Here is a 15,797-nt window from a genome sequence, read left to right as displayed (position 1 = left end):
TTCCTGCTACTGGTATGGCTGCATGAGAATTCAGATAATTCTCCTCCACAGAAAACACGCATAAAACTGCACAAAACTATTTTTAAAACCTCTGGAAAATGACCAAACCCAAGCACCAACTTGAGAAATGTTTACTCATAGGCAACCAAATTCTACCAAGTAAGAATGGTAAATTTTGTTGACTTCTTGCTTGAAAGTGTGCCCTTTCCGCCCAGCTTAAGCAATGAAAACCCAAAGTTTTACTAGCCAGAGATGGTAGACTTAGTTTGGGGCAGGTAGCAGAGCAGTTAGAAATTTAAGCAGGAGATAATGAAAATGGGAGAGCAATATATTCTTACATGTTTCTAGCTGACTTCTAAACTGTGAGTGCAGGGGAGGGGAGGAATCCGGCAAAAATGGAAAGCCTGGGAAACTAGTGAGCCAGCTGTACATCTAAATGAATTCCTGAACCCACACAAAACTCAGGCAGCAGATGGTAAAAGACTTACTGCCTTGAGGTTGCTGAGTGTAACCTCTGTCCCAATCCTTGGTTGACTGCTAATTACTCAAGCAAAAGGGAGGCAACTAGGAAACTCAAAAACAAACAAACAGGGCTTCCCTGGTGGCGCAGTGGTTGAGAGTCTGCCTGCCGATGCAGGGGACACGGGTTTGTGCCCCGGTCCGGGAAGATCCCACGTGCCGCCGAGCGGCTGGGCCCGTGAGCCATGGCCGCTGAGCCTGCGCATCCGGAGCCTGTGCTCCGCAACGGGAGAGGCCGCAACAGTGAGAGGCCCGCGTACCGCAAAAAAATACCAAAAACAAATGACTTAGTATAAAGCTACAGTAATTAAAATAGTTTGATGCCAGTGAAAAGATAGAATTGTAGGTTAACGGAACAGAAAAAAGAGGTACATACATGATCTGCACATTTATGATTAATTTGTTTTGACAAAGGTGCCAAATAAATTTAATTGAGGAAGAACATTTTTTTTAAAAACAAATGGTGCTGGGTCACCTAGATACTCCAAGAGGAAAACACTGAACGTTGACCTTTCCCTCACACAATACACAAAAATTAATTCGAAAGGTAAAAACTAAAGTTGGGAAACTTCTACATGAAAATATAGGAGAAGACCTCTGCAACCTTGGGGTAGACAAAAGTTTTTAGAACACAAAATGTGTAAACAAATAATAATAAATGGGACTTCACTATGTCTGACATATGATGGTGAGCTAAAATGATGAAATTAGTTGGTTATAGTTCTTTGCTCTGAAAGTGTTTAACATGGAGGCATAGCTGTGGTATATTAAGGAGCAGGTCAGGTACAGGCATCCCTTGATTTATTACTCTTCCTTTACTGTGCTTCACACATTTGTTGAGTTTTTAGCAAACTGAAGGTTTGTAGCACCCCTGTGTTGTCAGATGATGGTTAGTATTTTTAGCAATAAGTATTTTAAAATTAAGGTATGTATATTTTTTAGACATAATACAACTGCATCCTTAGTGTACTACAATATAGTGTGATTATAACTCTTACATGCACTAGGAAACCAAAAAATTCATACGACTTGCTTTATTGAAATATTTGCTTTACTGTGGTCTGGAACTGAACTTGCAATATCTCCTAGGTATGCCTGTATTTAAAGAATATATTAGAGGACACCAGTTGATAGAATGGAATAATCCAGAAATTTCAATGGCTTAACAGTAGGTTTTTTGTTTTTGTTTAAATTTCTCACTCACATAAAATCCAGGTGGGTGTGCTGGGGAGGAGGGTGTGAGGTCTGTTTCATTTAGGAATCTAGGGTGAATTCAGTGTCATCTTCAACCTCAAGCTTCTACGATGAATCTGGTGTTTAACATCCAGATGGCACACAGGGAAGGGTGTGAGTGCCTCCAAAAGGAGGTTTATATCAACCATGCTTAAAAGTTGTGACATCACTTCTGTCCACATTCTATTGGCTACAACTCAGTCACATGGCCATACCTAACTGCAAAGCAAGGTGGGAAAGGTAGTCGAGTTATGTGGCTAGGAAGAAAATGACATGGGTTTGGTGAACAGTCAGACACTATCTGTCACAAAAGATATAGTGACTGGTTGTTGGTTTTGTCTGCCCAGAATCTATTTTACCTTTTTCTGTTTAGAGCAATCTAATTTTATTTGAGGTGCCTCACTCTGTACTTTGGGTGAGATCTCAAGGTATGACATTATTTAATCAAGCCAATTAGAGCCAGTGATTTTTTAGCCTGGGATTTTGTTGGAACTATTGGGAATCACTAAGCTGGTGGTGTATACACATGGAGCTGATGGTGGCCATCTCCACCACCACTTATGGAGCACCTGATTTAGAAGGGGGCCAACAGATATAAAAGAAGAACAAAGAGAGAAAGAGTTCTGAGTCCTGATAACATTGCTCAAGCTGCTGGGTTGAGCTGTGCCTGCAGCAAACACTATATTTGAAATTTTAAGTTATGTAAACCAATAAATTTCCTCTTTTTGATTAAAACAATTTGAAATAGTTTACTGTCATTGACAACTAAAGTTCTTATTGATACAAGGAGTTATTGGAGCGAGAATCCAGATAGAGAGAGAGAGATAAGCAAAAACCCAATGCATTGAGTGGGCCAAGGAAGCTAGTGGTCAGACTGTGTTCAAGATCATGCTCTTTTTCCAAGGGGTCAATGGCACGAGCACTTGGAACTGCATAACAGGGCAGATGGCCAGTCTGAGAGACAGACAGAAACAGCCGGAGCTAAGCTTTTACTCATGTGAACACCTGGTGATAAACTCACTCCACAGTCATGGACTCAGAACATTCTGATTCCTCTCATTTAAAGGATAAATCTCTAGGGCATAATCTCCTTCTGTCCCATGATGAAGCAGGGCTGGAACTACAGCCTTCTATACAAGTAAAGTCCCTTTCCCTCTAGAGCAACTTATGAGAAATTGCATAGCATGGAGGAAATCCCAAACTTTTAAACGAATTATTCTTATAGGTAGGCACTTTCTGGGGAGTTTGAAATTAGTATGTGTTTATACTGAAATAAGTTAATTTACAAACCACTATAATTTACCACTCTTGATCTAATAATACCTGGTCAGAATGATTTAAATCTGAAATTACACTCTGACTGACAATACCTATGCCAGATGCCAAGGAAAAGCAATTTAAAAGAACCAATTGTTCAGTCACCATGTATAACGAGGAAAGAACGCCCATTCCTAACTGAAATGGCAACTGACCATGCTAGGTATCACTTTTTTTTTTTTTAATGACACAATGAACTATTAATTAATCAGTGTTTTAACCTCAACATGACATTCTTTAGGCTGTTTATCCATTGGTGTCATTTTGATGACACTTAATCAGACTTTATTTTGTATACATCAAGCTCCCATTTGCAGCAATAGTGCTATAATGATGCCGTCGCATAGATCATTTATCAGCTGGAATCTCCACTGCCTGAAAATATTAATATGATGCGGTCACTGTGTTAAGGTCTGTTTCGCTTTTTCTTACTGCCTCTTGTTCATTTCATATTACAAATTCATACTGGGGTCAAATTCAATTAGTTTCTGAACAGGGATACTCACTACGATTCATAAATTAAATGTTACTTCTTACTACTCAATGGGAAATATGCTTTACTATTTTGGGGACTGAACTTCTTTTAGTTGATTCCTTTTATGTAAAACTTCTTTTAGTTGATTCCTTTTATGTAAAAATCATGTCAACATGCTTCAAAGAGTAAATTATGCTTTTTTCCAAGAGATTCATACCCTATTCAAGTTCCTGTCAAAATAATTTCCATTCATAGAAAATGTAGAGGCTTTTTCTATCCCATAAGTGGTTTCTCAAGTCTCTGAAACTAATCAAGTTATGAAATTAAAAATAATGATGCATTTGCACTTGTTAATTCATTCAACAAATATTTATTAAGCAAGTAATGTGTGCTAGGCATTGTGTTACCTGCTGAGAAGAGGAATTAGAAAAACAAACACTGTCCCTATTGGGATAATTGTAAAAGGTCCTTAGGAATTTTCTCCAAGGATTATCACTATATTCTTGAGAATAAGGAAATTAAACCTACTTTACGGAATAAGAAAGGCCTAATGAAATAGTTGTACCTTTCATACTGGTAATGAGAGACATTTTTCCCCTTTCAATATCAATTTGACATCATTTCATATATGCAATAAATACACTATCAAATTTGAAATTTTTACATAATGAATGTCACTTGTTAATGTTGAATCCTGATTTGTTGAGTTAATTCTTCCAATGCACACAAAGTGTGCACCTATTGTTTGCTAAGGGAGCCACAAAGGAAATGAAAAGCACAGATTCTATTGTTGAGAAGAGACCATACTAGTTTAAAAAAACAAAACAAGACAAAAAACCGTAGAGTCAGCATGTTCATTAAATAGAACCGTCTTTTCGAATTATCAACCCATCGTTTGATCACCTTTTTTTCTTGTGGAGGCATTCAAGAGCTTGTCGTGAGAACTCATCTGAGCGAATACTGGATAATTCATATCAAGGGAAAGACGACATATTAATAATCTCTGGAAATAACAGAAGGATGCTGAAAGTCAACATTCTGCCCATGTCTGTAAAGCGAAGTGGCACCCCCTGCCAAGGGAAAAGGCCAATTTCCTGGGACTGTTTTGTGAGACATTAAAAGACAGATTAAAGATATTTAAAGGAAGCACCATCTGAAGAATCAGTGGGTTTCCTTCCATATTACTGCCTACAAATAATATTGTCTCCTTTTGTGTGGCTCTATTTCTGAAACGATATCAGAGCTAGAGCATGAAGGGCAAAGGAAGCGGAGATTTCTATAAAGTAATCTTTTCCTCATGTCAACCAGAGTACAACCTGGCAACGCCAGTCAGCTTAGCTGAAAATATTACGTAGAGAATAGGATGCTCCAAAACAGAGAATTTCTTCTTTCACTGCATTCTTTCCGGGGTCCGACAGTGACAGCTGTTGAGTCTCAGTTTTGGAGAGTGAAAACATCAGTAGTGTGTGAATGCTGTATTTTGTTCACCCAGCATCTACCCATCCCCACTCCCGACACCATGATTTTCTTCTCAGAGCCCACACCTGACATTGTTTCCATCCTTGTGCTTCAGTGAAACTAACACTTCCCTTCTACAGCTCAGGATTGAGCAGACATCCCAGGCTTGGGGACAGAATACACAGTTCCCACTGATCACTGGGACCCTGAGCAGATGGCCTAAGCCGGCAATGGAGAGCTTCCAACTTACGACTTCAATTGGAACTTCTAGGAAGTAGGATGTGTCTCTGCACTGGGGTTGCTGAGAACATAAGGCTTGGCATTTAGCTGCCATCTCATCACCACATGGGGTGGGGTGTGCTTGCCTTAGAACAAAGCTAATACAGTGGACAGCAGAGGTTAAAGGTGGATAGAGAAGCCTTGATTTGAAGCCTGATATAATACACATCTGGACTTTTCATTTACCTTAACTAATAATAATGTTAATTAGTTAATTTTTATTTATTTACTTCTTAAGCTGTATTGAAATGACTTTCTATCTTCCAGGTGATTGCAACTGAGTCCTGAAAAATAGAATCTATCTATATCCATATCTACAGATATGTAGATACCACAGTCAAATGAAAGAACCTTGAAATATGATTAAAGGTTCACTGCTTATGGAGTCTGGTTCCCTAATGCTCAAATTCCAAGGCTGCCACTTACCATAGAACCCTGAGCAATGGATATAATCACTCTGAATTTTCCATCCTTCCTATAGAAAGCATAGACCCCAAAATCTTACCTTGCAGATTCTATGAGTATTTAATTAGGACATAGAGAGAGGTTGCACTGCAAACTTTAATCCATGTGAATGGCTCCCCCTGGAGAGTCCTCCAGAAGACACCATTTACATAGAACACAGTGTCAGGAGTGTTGACCCCAGAACTGCATAATGGGGCAGCCTTAAAGATGGATAGAAGGTCATCTAGATCAGTGCACAAACATTTTCCTTTACGTAACTGCCAGAGTGTCAGACCTGGAAGCAACCCAAAAGATCCCTTCATTTAACTACCTCATTGTACGAAAGAGAACACTAAGGTCAGCAAAGGGGAAGGGAGAAGTTATAGTCCTATGGCCAGTTACTGGCAGAGATAAACCTAGATTTCAAGTTCCCTGTCTCTTTAGAGTGTGTTCTTTATATTGTATCTCTTTAGCTGCCACAACTGGGAAGACAACAGTGCTGTACTTATAACCCAGATCTGAACAGCTCTGTTTAGAATGCTACCAGCTGGTTTCCTTATTTCTAGAGTCAAAAAAAGTTAGGAAAAAAATAAGATTTTGGACTAACCTTTTGCAGGTGAGATTGAGTGGCAGTTGCTATGCAACCCAACAGAGAGGATTTACAGTCTACAGAAGCTGAGTGGGAAGCAACTGAATCTGACTGAAGTTGAGGTCTGAGCGAATAGAAGCAGGGTGGAGGATGACCAAGTGTACCTTTGTGTATGCATTTATCATGGAATATGAATGGTAAAGAAAATGTAGAGTTAGAGTTTCAGAGTTTGGGGGGACCACCTGCTTAGGTAAAATATCTAGATAATTGCTTTTCTTTTCTTTTTTTTTAATTGAATATATTGACACAGCCCATCACAAATAAAAACTACTACCTTTATGAGAGTCCCACTTTTCCACTTTTAAATTCAATACAATATTTAGATTTAAAATACGGTCTACATATTTCCAAAGGAGTGGCTTGTCTGTTTCCTTGTGAAAACAAATAGATCAAAATCATACAGCTAACGAAAAAAATATGAGTCAAATAAATTTTTGTGATCCAAACAATGAAGAGACAGAATTTTACAATTTTAAATAATTATCTTTTACACACAAGTAAATTTAGGTATTACTGAAAAATAGCACATTTTAAAATGCTTAATCCACATACTTGAACAGTCAGCCATCTAGTAAACCGAGAAATATGCAATTGACATCATTTCCCATATCTCCTTTTCATGTTTCCCCTAATCTCTGGTAATTTCTCTTCCTTGAAAAGTACCAGGAGTTCTTTACAACTTTGCTAGTTTTCCAAGCCCAGCCTCCTTCTCCTACTGTGTTTCAACTTCTCAACCTGAAGAGCCTCATTAATTGAATTCTGTTTTTCTCCAGCATTACATCAAAACCTATCTGTAGAAAATCTAACTCCCATAAGGATGTGCTCTCATCTTAGGATTTCACTGAAAAACAAGCAAACAATCAAGAGGCAAAAATCCAGCTCTTGAGAAGATGATAGGTAGTTCTTGTCTGTCTCCTGGTTTTTCATTTGCAGTGTGAGGTCATTCCTAAGTACAGTTGACAAAAAATTAGTTTCAAAGCTTAGTGTTAGACTTAGGCTATTAGACTTAGGCTCTTGGGACTTGACTCTCATTTCTAAAAATATAGTAAACCAGATATTATAAATACCTGTGCTACAAAACGTCTGAAATGTTGAATAAAATAAAACTTCTGAGACTGAACCAGGAAGAAATAGAAAATACAAAACAGACCAATCACAAGCACTGAAATTGAGACTGTGATTAAAAATCTTCCAACAAACAAAAGCCCAGGACCAGAAGGCTTCACAGGTGAATTCTATCAAACATTTAGACAAGAGCTAACACCTATTGTTCTCAAACTCCTGCAAATATAGCAGAGGGAGGAACACCCCCAAACTCATTTGACAAGGCCACCATCACACTGATACCAAAACCAGAAAAAGATGTCCCAAAGAAAGAAAACTACAGGCCAATATCCCTGATGAACATAGATGCAAAAATCCTCAACAAAAAACTAGCAAACAGAATCCAACAGCACAGTAAAAGGGTTATACACCATGATCAAGTGGGGTTTCTGCCAGGAATGCAAGGATTCTTCAGTATATGAAAATCAATCAATGTGATAAATCATATTAACAAATTGAAAAAGAAAAACCACGTGATCATCTCAATAGATGCAGAAAGAGCTTTCGACAAAATTCAACACCCATTTATGATAAAAACCCTCCAGAATGCAGGCCTAGAGGGAACTTACCTCAACATAATGAAGGCCATATATGACAAGCCCAGAGCCAACATCATTCTCAATGGTGAAAAACTGAAACCATTTCCACTAAGAGCAGAAACAAGACAAGGCTGTACACTCACACCACTATTATTCAACATAATTTTGGAAGTTTTAGCCATAGCAATCAGAGAAGAAAAAGAAATAAAAGGAATCCATATTGGAAAAGAAGAAGTAAAGCTGTCACTGTTTGTAGATGACATGATACTATAAAGAGAGAATCCTAAAGATGCTACCAGAAAACTACTAGAGCTAATCAATGAATGTGGTAAGGTAGCAGGATACAGAATTAATGCACAGAAATTTCTTGCATTCCTATACACTAACACTGAAAAATCTGAAAGACAAAATAAGGAAACACTCCCATTTACCATTGCAACAAAAAGAATAAAATACCTAGGAATAAACCTACCTGGGGAAACAAAAGACCTGTATGCAGAAAACTATAAGAAAGAAATTAAAGATGATACAAACAGATGGAGAGATATACCATGATCTAATCGGAAGAATCAACATTGTGAAAATAACTATACTACCCAAAGTGATCTACAGATTCAATGCAGTCCCTATCAAACTACCAATGGCATTTTTCACAGAGCAAGACCAAAAATTTTCACAGTTTGTATGGAAAAACAAAGGACCCCAAAGAGCCAAAGTAATCTTGAGAAAGAGAAACGGAGCTGGAGGAATCAGCCTCCTGGACTTCAGACTATACTACAAAGCTACAGTAATCAAGACAGCATGGTACTGGCACAAAAACGGAAATATACGTCAATGGAACAGGATAGAAAGCCCAGAGATAAACCCACGCACATATGGTCACCTTATTTTTGATAAAGGAGGCAAGAATATACAATGGAGAAAAGACAGCCTCTTCAATAAGTGGTACTGGGAAAACTGGACAGCTACATGTAAAAGAATGAAATTAGAACACTCCCTAACACCATACACAAAAATAAACTCAAAATGGATTAAAGACCTAAATGTAAGGCCAGACACTGTAAAACTCTTAGAGGAAAACATAGGCAGAACACTCTATGACATAAATCACAGCAAGATCCTTTTTGACCCACCTCTTAGAGAAATGGAAATAAAGATAAAAATCAACAAATGGGACTGAATAAAACTTCGAAGCTTTTGAACAGCAAAGGAAACCATAAACAAGAGGAAAAGACAACCCTCAGAATGGGAGAAAATATTTGTAATGAAGCAACTAACAAAGGATTAATCTCCAAATTTTACAAGCAGCTCATGTAGCTCAATATCAAAAAAACAAACAATCCAATCCAAAAGTGGGCAGAAGACCTAAATAGACATTTCTCTAAAGAAGATATACAGATTGCCAAAAAAACACATGAAAGGATGCTCAACATCACTAATCCTTAGAGAAATGCAAATCAAAACTACAATGAGGTATCACCTCACACCGGTCAGAATGGCCATCATCAAAAAAATCTACAAACAATGAATGCTGGAGAGGGTGTGGAGAAAAGGGAACTCTTTTGCACTGTTGGTGGGAAGGTAAATTGATAGAACCACTATGGAGAACAGTATGGAGTTTCCTTAAAAAACTAAAAATAGAACTACCTTAAGACCCAGCAATCCCACTACTGGGCATATACCCTGAGAAAACCAGAATTCAAAAAGAGTCATGTACCACAATATTCACTGCGGAACATTGTCAGGACATGGAAGCAACCTAAGTGTCCATAGACAGATCAATGGATAAAGAAGATGTGGCACATACATACAATGGAATATTACTCAGCCATAAAAAGAAACGAAATTGAGTTATTTGTAGTGAGGTGGATGGACCTAGAGACTGTCATACAGAGTGAAGTAAGTCAGAAAGAGAAAAACATATACCATATGCTAACACATATATATGGAATCTTAAAAAAAAAAAAGTTCTAAAGAACCTAGGGGCAGGACAGGAATCAAGATGCAGATGTAGAGAATGGACTTGAGGACACAGGGAGGGGGAAGGGTAAGCTGGGATGAAGTGAGAGAGTGGCATGGACATATATACACTACCAAATGTAAAATAGATAGCTAGTGAGAAGCAGCCACATAGCACAGGGAGATCAGCTTAGTGCTCTGTGACCACGTAGAGGGGTGGGATAAGGAGGATGGGAGGGAGACGGAAGAGGGAGGAGATATGGGGATATATGTATATGTACAGCTGATTCACTTTGTTATAAAGCAGAAACTAACACACCATTGTAAAGCAATTATACTCCAATAAAGATGTGATAAAAAATAGTATGGATTAATAGCAAGTATGACATGAAAATATGACAGATGAAGTGAGAATTAGGGAACTGAAAGATAGAAATAAATATACAAGTGATGCCCAGAAAACAATAGAAAAATTATGTCAAAAAAGTTAAAAGCAAGCAAGATAGACAGTTTTACATGTTTAACCAGAGTCCCCGAAGAAGGAAATGGAGAGAATTAGAGAAGGATTATATGAAGAGAAAAATGGCTAAGAATTTTCCAGATGTTATGACAGACATAAATCATTACACCATTGTAGTAAAACTGCAGAACCAAACAGTAAAAGAAAATTATAATAACACTCAGAATGAATAGAAAATTACTTACAAAACAATGTTAGCAGATCAGCACCTCACTTTTCCACAACTATAATGGAAGCCAGATGACAAATAATATCTTCAAATGATGACCAAAAAAAAAAAATCACTACCAATTTATAATTTATACTCAGTGAAATGAGGGTAAAATTAAAACATTCTCAAATAAAAACTGAAAGAATGACTAACATATACCATCACTTCCAGAGGATATCCTTTACAAAGAAAGAATACCATTGGAATAGAAAGATCTGAGATGAAAATGGATAGAGTGGAAAAAAGATACTGGCAAACCTGTAGGTAAATCCATATCAAAGTTAAAATGTCTGCATATGACAACAGTAATAATGTATAATTTGTAAGGATAAATACAGAACTAAAATACTGCACAGTAGCTTATGCTCTGAGAAAGGAGTGATAAGAATTACTAAATTCCAGCCTACTTCAAGAATACAGGAAGGGAATTAATTTAAAGTTACATGTGCATGTTAAAATTTTAAGAAATTTTAGAGAGTGGTTAACTTCTAAACCAGGAGAATAAATGTGTTTGAATAAGCCAGAAAAATAAAATAATCCAATATAATGAAAGGAAGAAACAACAAAAATTTAAAACAGGGAAAATTTAAATAATAGAATAAGATTGGGAAATAAATCTGTATATATATCAGTAGTTACAATATATGTAAACATTATCTGATTAAAAGATAATGAGGGGCTTCCCTGGTGGTGCAGTGGTTAAGAATCCACCTGCCAATGCAGGGGACACGGGTTTGAGCCCTGGTCCGGGAAGATCCCACATGCTCTGGAGCAATGGAGCCCATGCACCACAACTACTGAGCCCACATGCTACAACTACTGAAGCCCACACACCTAGAGCCCGTGCTCTGCAACAAGAGAAGCCACCACAATGAGAAGCCCACACACCGCAATGAAGAGACTAGCCCCCTCTGGCCACAACTAGAGAAAGCCCACGTGCAGCAACAAAAACCTGATGCAGTCAAAAATAAATAAACAAATTTTTTAAAAGACAATGCTTGTTAAACTGAAATTAAAATATATAAGTATATAAACTTAATATGATAGATTAAAACATCAGAGTACATTTGAAAGAAAATGAGAAGAGCTATAACAATAAATAATATCCAAAAAATTTCGTGGCAATATACTGAACGAAGTAGACTTTCAGGCAAAAATATTAAGATAAATTGCACCCATATACTATGATAAAAATTTCCAATTTGCCAAGAACATATTAGATAGATAGATGGATAGATAAGATAGATATGATAGCTAGATGACAGAACAGAGAAACATGCTAAACTACATCACAGGAACGCAATCAACAAAATCCACACTGAAATTCTACAGGAGAAATTATTTTGTTTTTTCAACAAATAAACTGTAAGGCAAGAATTGTCAAATTTGGAGAAAGAGATCTGTAGATTAAAAGGACAGCTGATAAAGTTTATCTCCTGATATAGGTAGCAGTTACAAGGGTGTTAACCTAATCATCATATTTGTTTTCTGTATCTGATTTCCATATAGAAATTTAAAATATTTTTTGAGAATAATCATATCCTAAGTAACAACAAAAAGAATATTTCAATAAATTCTCTGAACATAGTGCAATAAATTTGTAAATGAAACACAAAAGGAAAATAAGTCAAACCAATTAAAAAACTTTAAAAGATGAAAACTCCATGGTGAGAAAGAAGACTGAAACAGCCGTAACCACCAATTGAGAAAATAATTTTGATGACACTGTTGGTACATATTAATGTCTAAAATTTACAGGCAAAGCTATGTTCAAAGAAAATATGATTTTAATGTATAACCAATGGTTAACATAAGCTATATATAGTAAAAATTTTAAATCTCCTAAAAATGGGAAACTTTCTAGAAAAAAAATATAAACGTGATTTGACTCAAAAAGGGGAAGGAAACAAATAAATCAACCAATATAAGAGATACTAAAGTTATATATATCTAAGCCCATAAAAAATACTACATTTGCCTCTATTTTTGTTGTTGTTGTGATATATATATATATAGGTACATATATATGAAATTTTTTTTTTTTTTTTTTGCGGTATGCGGGCCTCTCACTGTTGTAGCCTCTCCCGTTGCGGAGCACAGGCTCCGGATGTGCAGGCTCAGCAGCCATGGCTCACGGGCCTAGCCGCTCTGCGGCATGTGGGATCTTCCCAGTCCCGGGCACAAACCCATGTCCCCTGCATCGGCAGGCAGACTCTCAACCACTGCGCCACCAGGGAAGCCCGAAAATTTTAAAGAATAATAAAATTAATACCCATTTGTCCATAAATAAGCTTACGAAATATAAAAATGGCAGTGTGTTTGAAACCTTCAGTGTGTTCTTCCATAAATGTTATTTCTAGGAGGAAATGACTGTCCTGATTCTTGTATATCATTTCAATTTAAAATCATTCCTTGCCTTTTAATGCTCAACGTCACTAATCATTAGAGAAATGCAAATCAAAACTACAATGAGGTATCACCTCACACTGGTCAGACTGTCAATCATCAAAAAAATCTACAAACAATAAATGTTTGAGAAGTTGTGGAGAAAAGGGAACCCTCTTGCACTGTTGGTGGGAATGTAAATCGATACATCCACTATGGAGAACTGTATGGAGGTTCCTTAAAAAAACTACAAATAGAACTACCATATGACCCAGCACTCCCAATACTGGGCATATACCCTGAGAAAACCATATTCGATGAGAGCCATGTACCACAATGTTCATTGCAGCTCTATTTACAATAGCCAGGACATGGAAGCAACCTAAGTGTCCATCGACAGATGAATGGATAAAGAAGATGTGGCACATATATACAATGGAATATTACTCAGCCATAAAAAGAAACGAAATTGAGTTATTTGTAGTGAGGTGGATGGACTTAAGGTCTGTCGTACAGAGTGAAGTAAGCCAGAAAGAGAAAAACAAATACTATATGCTAACACGTATATATGGAATCTAAAAATTAGGAATTCCCTAGCATTCAAAGCAGAGTCAGACTTTTTCCAAAGTCTGGCAAAGCCTAGGAAACAGAGGCATAAAAAGGGAGTTCAATCTGCCCCTTGGAGCTTGCCCCTTGGGTGATTCTTGTGGGAGCCCCACCCCTGGCGCTGGAGACGAGGGGAAGAAGGGTCCTGTGATGCTCTAGGGAAGACGGAAGTAGCATGAGCAGTGAACACTGCCCCATCTGCTGCCTGGAAAAGCTAATAGTCTTCCCCACCTCCTTCCCTCAAAATCCCTTTTCCTCATTAAAAATAAAGAAAAGAAAAATCTCTGGAAAAGAGATGTTATGGTAGAAAAAATGCACATGAAACGTCACAGGCTATGGTGAGGGATGGTTTTTTTTTTCTTTAATGTTGAGCCTTCTTTTAATTTATTTATTTTAATTTTTTGCTGTGTTGGGTCTTCGTTTCTGCGCGAGGGCTTTCTCTAGTTGTGGCAAGCGGGGGCCACTCTTCATCGCGGTGCGCGGGCCTCTCACTATCGTGGCCTCTCTTGTTGCGGAGCACAGGCTCCAGACGCGCAGGCTCAGTAGTCGTGGCTGACGGGCCCAGTTGCTCCGCGGCACGTGGGATCCTCCCAGACCAGGGCTCGAACCCGTGTCCCCTGCATTAGCAGGCAGACTATCAACAACTGCGCCACCCGGGAAGCCCCACAAATAAATTTAACAATATTTTGTATGAATTTGCCATGAGTGTCTTTCATATAAATAGAATTATATTTCAAAAATTCACTCTGTCTCTGTCTCTCTCTCCCAGGGTAAACATGAAGTTTTTGACTATCATCTCACTTTCATTAATTTTCAATTTTCTATAGTGTTCCATTGTCTAAGTATTAAAAGTGTATCTACTATTCTGTTTATTCTTTCTACCACTGATGGACATTTGGGTTGTTTCCAAATTTTTAGCTACCATAAAAAGTTCTACTCTAAATATACTATCATTTGTCTCCTTGTGAATATACACAAGAGGTTCTCTAAGTATATTCATAGGAGCTGAAATTTTCAAATGTTCACATACACATCTTTAAGTTCACTAAGCAATGTCACCTCGTTTCTCAAAGTAGCAGTGGCAATCTGCACTCCCAAAGTAAGAAATAACCTCTTGGCTTCATCCGACTCTTTAATTTTTGCCATTAAAATATGTGTCACAAGGGGTCCATAGTGGTTTTGATTGCATGCAGGGCTATCAATGATTTTGAGAATATATTCCTGTGTTCACGCACCATTACTATTTCCTTTTTTAATGCCTTTAATTGGATGGCTTGCTTTTCTTTTTTTTATTGATTTGTAAATGCTGTTTATATTTTCTGGATGCTAATTCTTATTGTTTATATATCTTGAAAATATCTTCTCCCCGTTATGTGGTTTGTCTTTTCGCCTTTAAAATATTTTTTTGGTGAAACATAGTCCTTAATATAATCCAACATATTAAAATTTTTCTTTATGATTTCTCATTTTTATCATATTTAAAATTTTAAATTCCCTTATTCAATGATGTAAGATAGTCTTCTAAGATTTTCTTTAAAAATTAAAGTATTATTTTTCATATTTAAACCATAAATCCATTTGGAATTGATTTTTGTGTCTAGTATGAGCCTGAGATTCAATTTTATATGTTTCTATGCAGAACTGACTCAGCATAATTTATTAAACTGCACATTATTCCTGTAGGGATCTGCAATGGAGGCTGTGTAATACTTAAAGTTTCACATATGTGCGGTATGTTTTGTGGCTTTCTATTCTGTTTTATTAGTTTATTTTATTATGCCAAATATAGATATACTTACAGGATAAGTTATTTAAAAGTGAAGGAACAGATAACCCTGATTTTTTTCTACGTTATCCCAGAAAAGGGAAAAAACAACGCTATAGAGAGAATGATCCCTATTTTATATTTCAAAAATTAGTACAACTTTTAGAGCAAAACCTGAAAAAAATCACATACATACAAATGCACACACACACACATACACCAAAGTAATATGTATCTCTTCTGTAACTACAGAAGAAATACTTCTGTAGTTATAAATACTAGGTAAATATTAGCCTACAGAATCAGCACAACAGAACAGAAGGGAGGGAGGGAA

Source organism: Lipotes vexillifer, unplaced genomic scaffold (genome assembly GCF_000442215.2).
Source record: "Lipotes vexillifer unplaced genomic scaffold, Lipotes_vexillifer_v1.1 scaffold417, whole genome shotgun sequence".
NCBI lineage: Eukaryota > Metazoa > Chordata > Mammalia > Artiodactyla > Lipotidae > Lipotes > Lipotes vexillifer.
Note: the sequence above shows the minus strand (reverse complement) of the source record.